This window comes from Carcharhinus amblyrhynchos, chromosome 34 (assembly GCF_965287045.1).
Source record: "Carcharhinus amblyrhynchos chromosome 34, sCarAmb.v2.hapA, whole genome shotgun sequence".
NCBI lineage: Eukaryota > Metazoa > Chordata > Chondrichthyes > Carcharhiniformes > Carcharhinidae > Carcharhinus > Carcharhinus amblyrhynchos.
The window spans coordinates 16576574-16582573 of NC_137357.1; positions in this window are offsets into that span (position 1 = coordinate 16576574).

Sequence of the window (6000 nt, forward strand, 5' to 3'; positions counted from 1 at the left end):
GAACCTGTATCTCCACAGGGAAATTCCCTCTGAATTATCCCTCAACTCTCTCTGCTGTCCCAACAGTGGCTGTGCTGGGACATAAAAATGTTGGTGCATTTGAGTATCTATTTCCCATGTGGCCCAGCTGGATTTCAGATTGGAGTGAGTATATTCCTGAGTTTATACACACTCATCATTTTCCTGAAGATGCCAGCACTGCTCCAAACAGAAATCAATATAATGAATGCAGAGAGTAAAAGGTTAAAATGAATGGAGATAAATGCTTACACAGAGAGTCAACTCAACAAGATCTGGCTTATTTTTTCTGCTGAGCACTATATTGATATGTACTTTACAATCAGTCAGGAGTAAGAGACAGAACATTGGCTGTGGTATCAGCTGTCATTACTTCATCCCAGACCCACACGCAGAGCTATCTCACTATTTCTGCAGCTGGTGGACTCCCCACATTCTCCCTCCGTTCCACTTTACACATCTGCTGCTCCTGGTTGGAGCTGCGACGCTGGATCATTCACCTCCTGCTCCACATCTGGCCAACATCCCCACATCTCCCAAAGCCACCGGGCTTTAGAAGTACAGCGCATCATCTAGACATGGACCAGCCAGAGGTGCTGCACTCCCTGAAGTGCTTTTCTTTCCCCACCACCCCTAACCCCCAACCCCCGCCGACCCCAGTTCTGGGAGAAAGATTTTGGGGTATCACTCAGGGTGCAACAAATGCTTCTAAGAATGGTTGAACTCCACACTGGAAACAGCAACCATTGATTGCTTTGACTTGCCTGACATTATGAGTTTATAATTGAGGGGAGGCAATGGCCTTGCGATATTATTGCTGGGCTATTCATCCAGAAACTCAGCTCACGTTCTGGGGACCCGGGTTCAAACCCGCCACAACAGATGGTGGAATTTGAATTCAATATTTGAAAAAAAAATCTGAAATTGAGATGACCATGAAACGATTGTCGATTGTCAGAAAAACCCATCTGGTTCACGAATGTCCACCAATGGGAAGGAAATCTGCTGTCCTTACCCGGTCTGGCCTACATGTGACTCCAGAGCCACAGCAATGTGGTTGACTCTCAACTGCCCTCCGAGTAACTAGGGATGGGTAATAAATGCTGGCCTAGCTAGCGACACCCATGTCGCATGAACGAGTAAAAAAAATGCATATGTGTGTTCCACTTCATTCAGGGAGTCTGAGTTTCAGTGAAACTCTGAATGTTCCAGTCGGTAGCAATGGACATTGATGCCACAGGTTCCAACTTTCTTTGCGTGGTCAACAGCTGACCAGCAGTCCTTACTGGTCTTATTGCTACTATTGTTTTGTGTTGGAAGGAATTACAGATCTGACATGTTTGGCCATTTTATGGACACACCTTCCTTTGTCATCAAATCCTGGGGTGGGACTTGAACCTGGAGCTTCTGGCAAGGGATGAGGGGGGATCTAATTGAAACTTACAGAATACTGAGGAAGCTGAATAGAGTGGATGTGGAGAGGATGTTTCCCCTAATGGCAGAAACTTGAACTCGAGGACACAACCTCAGAGTGAAGGGGCGATCCTTTAAAACTGGGATGAGGACGAATTTCTTGAGCAAGAGGGTGGTGAATCTGTGGAACTCATTGTGACGGAGGGCTGTGGAGGCCAAGTCATTCAGTGCATTTAAGACAGAGCTAGATAGGTTCTACATTAATAAGGGGATCAGGGGTTGCAGGGAACAGATCGGAGAATGGGGATGAGAATTATATGAGCCATGATTGAATGGTGGGACAGACTAGATGGGCCAAATGGCCTAATTCTGCTTCTACATCTGTATATTACGTCTTGTGTACTCTACCCACTGTACTACAAGCCCTTTGGAAATGGAGAGGAACATAATTCACCAGAAAAAACATCAAACCTGCAATTAATTCCACCGGCATTTCAACAAAGGCAGTGCGGCATCTTCACAGCTCACATTGCTCTTCCCACACTATTCCTGGGGAATGCCCAAAAACATTGCTGAGATTCTGGGAACAGGTCCCTCAACTCCTGCCTCTGTGTTCTGCCAAGTGAGAGGTGATGCTGTTGGAATGTTTGACATTGTGACAAAGCTTGGCGTTGGAGGTGTTGAGAGAGTGTTCCCCTCGTGTCCATATCTCTGGGGCTGGGGATTGGGGAGGTTGGGGTGTTGGTGAAGGTCATGGTGAGTGAGGATGAGGGCTTGGTCATTGCGGACTGAGCTCAGGAGAAACGTCTGCACTCGGAGGCCAGATTGAGAAGCTTGGGAACTCTGAGCCCCTCCGAGCTGTCTACTGACATTGGGGACCAGGACTGATGGATGTTTGGACAGAGGGATAGGGCAGCAAAGTGGAGCAGAGTAAATTATCAGCCTGAATTTTATTGAAAGGCCAAGTAGATTCGAAGGGTGCAGCAGCTCCTATTCTCCCTTTGAGGTCTTAGTTCTGAAAAAAAGTTGTGAAATTATACATGCGCCTGAACCAACCAAGTTTTTGAAAGAGATAGTTGAATGGTAGTCTCAGAATCATACAACACAGAAAAGGCCCTTCGGCCCATCGAGTCTGCACTGACAATAATTACTGCTAAAGTCACGCTAATCCCATTTTCCTGCACTTGTCCCATATCCCTCAATGTTATGATATTTCAAGTGCTCATCCGAATGGTTGTGAGGTTTCCGGCCTCCACTCTCTTCCCAGGTATTCCTGATTCCCTCCACCCTCTGAGTGGAAAATTACAGGGGATTTTCTCAAATCCCCTCGAAAACTCTGCCCCCTTGTGATTGACCCCTCAACTCAGGGGAACAAGCTGCTCCCTTCGCACTCTGTCCACCCCCCTCATCATCTTATACATCTCAGTCATGTCCCCTCTCAGCCTTCCCTGCTCTAGAGAAAACAATCCAAGCCTACCCAGTCTCTCCCTTATAGCTCAAATGCTCCACCCCAGGCAACAACCTGGTGAACCTTCTCTGTACCCCCTCCTGTGTAATCACATCCTTCTGACAGTGAGACGACCAGAACTGCATACAATAGTGGCCGAACCAATGCTCTGTACAACTCCAACATTACCTCCTTGTTCTTGTACCCGATTCCATATGGGGCAGCACAGTGGTTAGCACTGCTGCCTCACAGCTCCAGGGACCTGGGTTCAATTCCCGGCTTGGGTCACTTGTCTGTGTGGAGTCTGCACGTTCTCCCCATGTCTGCGTGGGTTTCCTCCGGGTGCTCCGGTTTCCCCCCACAGTCCAAAGATGTGCGGGTTAGATTGATTGGCCATGCTAAATTGACCCTCAGTGTCCCTGGATGTGTAGGTTCGAGGGATTAGCGGGATAGATGTGTGGGGTTGTGAGGATAGGGCCTGGCGTGGGATGATTGTCGGTGCAGAGTGGATGGGCTGAATGGCCTCCTTGTGCGCTGTAGGGTTTCTATGATACCACAACTGACAGTAATAAGCACCTCCACCGCTCTCTGTCTTCAGACTTGACTTGATGAGGGTTGCAGACAGGTTCAGGCCGATTTCCTTCAGTGTTCAGCATCTGCGATACGCCCTCAATAAGATGGTGTTGTGTTACACACTTACCAGCTGTCGCGCTGCACAGCTTCCCCAAGGTGACTGAAGCCACTTGTTAACCAGGATCCCTGAGATTCAGGCTCGTTTGAACAGGCTGATGATACGTGACCATGAAGAAAGAGATGATTCATGCAGCCCTGAATGTGCCTTTCAGACAAGATGCTCGCCCCCACCCCACCCCCACCGGCTCCCTCCCACCACCACCACCGGCTCCCTCCCACCACCACCACCGCACCGCACCCCCCCCCCCCCCCCCATCTCACACAGCTTCCCTGCTTGTGCTTGACTGGACTTAAATGAAGCAGAAAAATAATCATTGCTTTTCGTTCAAAACAAAAACCCAAGTAAAATTACTGCTGACCTTTTTGAACCTGTGCCTCGCTGCAGCGAAATTAGCATGGCCAGTCAGTTCCAGACCATCCTTGTGCCAAGAGGCATTCTGAAGCTCTGGAGGTTTCTGCCCCACCTCCCACTGTCCACTCAGCCATCACTCCCTGACCCTCGACTCAGAGGGCACGGTCCTTAGAAAAGTCGAGATTCAAACACCGAGAGCTGAGAGTGTGGGCTCTGTGCTTATCGGAGAAATTAATTACCTTCAGTGACAACAAGTAATGTGGAGATTCGTGAGTCACAAATTGGCAGCACCGTGGCACAGTGGTTAGCACTGCTGTCTCACAGCGCCAGGGACCCGGGTTCAATACCAGCCTCGGTTCACTGTCTATGCGGAGTCTGCACGCTCTCTCCGTGTCTGCATGGGTTTTCTCTGGGTGCTCCAGTTTCCTCCCACAGTCCACAAATGTGAAGGTAACGTTGATTGGCAGTGCTAAATCGCTCCTTGTGCCAGGGGATTAGCAGGGTAAATACATGGGGTTACAGGAATGTGGTTGGTGCAGACTTGATGGGCTGAATGGTCTCTTTCTGCAAGAGAGGGTTTTCTATGATTAAAAGTGGGCTTACATTAACACTGCAACAAAGTTACTGTGAAAATCCCACAGTCGCCACACTCCAGTGCCTGTTCGGGTACACTGAGGGAGAATTTAGCATGGCCAATGCACCCTAACCAACACGTCTTTTGGACTGTGGGAGGGAACCGGAGCATCCAGAAGAAACCCATGCAGGCACAGGGAGAACGTGCAAACTTTACATCGACAGTGAGCCACACTGGGAATGAAACCCAGGTCCCTGGCACTGTGAGGCAGCAGTGCTAATCACGGTGCCATGCCCAGAGTACTTGTTGCCCAGAGTGGTGACACCCTGCGCTTGGACCCATGGAAAAGATATTTGGCAGAAAGAGGCCATTGAGCCTATCTTTGCTGACCAAGAACAGAAACGAGCCACTCACTTCAATTGCTCTTTCCAACACCTTGTCTGCAGCCTTGCCAGTTCAAGCTCTTCAGATCCAGATCCAGGGACCTTTGTAAAATGAGTTCAGTGTTTAAGCCTCAACGACCAATTTAGGCAGTCAATTCCAGACACCCACCACCTTCTGGGTGAGGAAGTTGGTCCTTATGTTCCCTCCCATCATTTGAACAATCCCCTTCAATTTATGCCCCCTTTCCTCCCGGTAACTGACCCCTCAGCTCGGAGAAACAAAGTCTATCTGCTCTAACTATGCCCCTCATAATTTTATCCACCTCAATTAGGGCACCTCTTAGCCTGCTCTGTTCTAAGGCAATCAACACCAGTCCATCTAATCTCTTCGCGTAGCTGCAATTTTCAAGCTCTGGCAACATTCTTGGAGATGTCCTCTGCATTCTCCCCAGAAATATTGTTGCAAACTTACCATTTGTAAAGTTATCCAAAAAATTGCCAAATGTTAAGAGTGACATTATTGCACGATTCCTTTGAAAAACTAGTGCTTTTTTTTGTACTTCGAGTTTGAAAAAAAAAGTGCAAGTACACATGTAGTATCCAGACTAAAACATTGTATCAAAGGCCAAATAGTAGTGTTGCCAAGACAACAGGCTGTTTTTGAATTTCAGCCAATCATCTTAAGCTAGGCACTTAGCTACCAGCAACTTACTAGATTTGAAATTGATATTTTGGTCTCCTGTGAACAAATCATATTGTAGGGGATATGGATGTGTCATCAGAAGTAGAAAAGAACAGGCAGTGGGGCAATAAACAGAGACAGCAACTGTCCTCTGCCATAATTCATCTATGTCTTAGAAGAGAGCCTCATCTAGAAAGCAAAGAAGACAGAAGATTCCAGAAGACACCAAACCTGGTTCTAGTTTAGAGAGTGACTCAAAATTTTATTTTATTGTCAATAAGTGGGAATTGTATTTATCTAAACAGCATTCCATTAGAACAGTGTTTTATTGGCTTTGTTACTAGTTTAGTTTAACTAACAGTGAACAGGTTGTTAGATTTAGTTAGTTACTTGTCGATTTTGCAGAGATAGTCTCAGGTAGTTATTTTGATTTAGCCA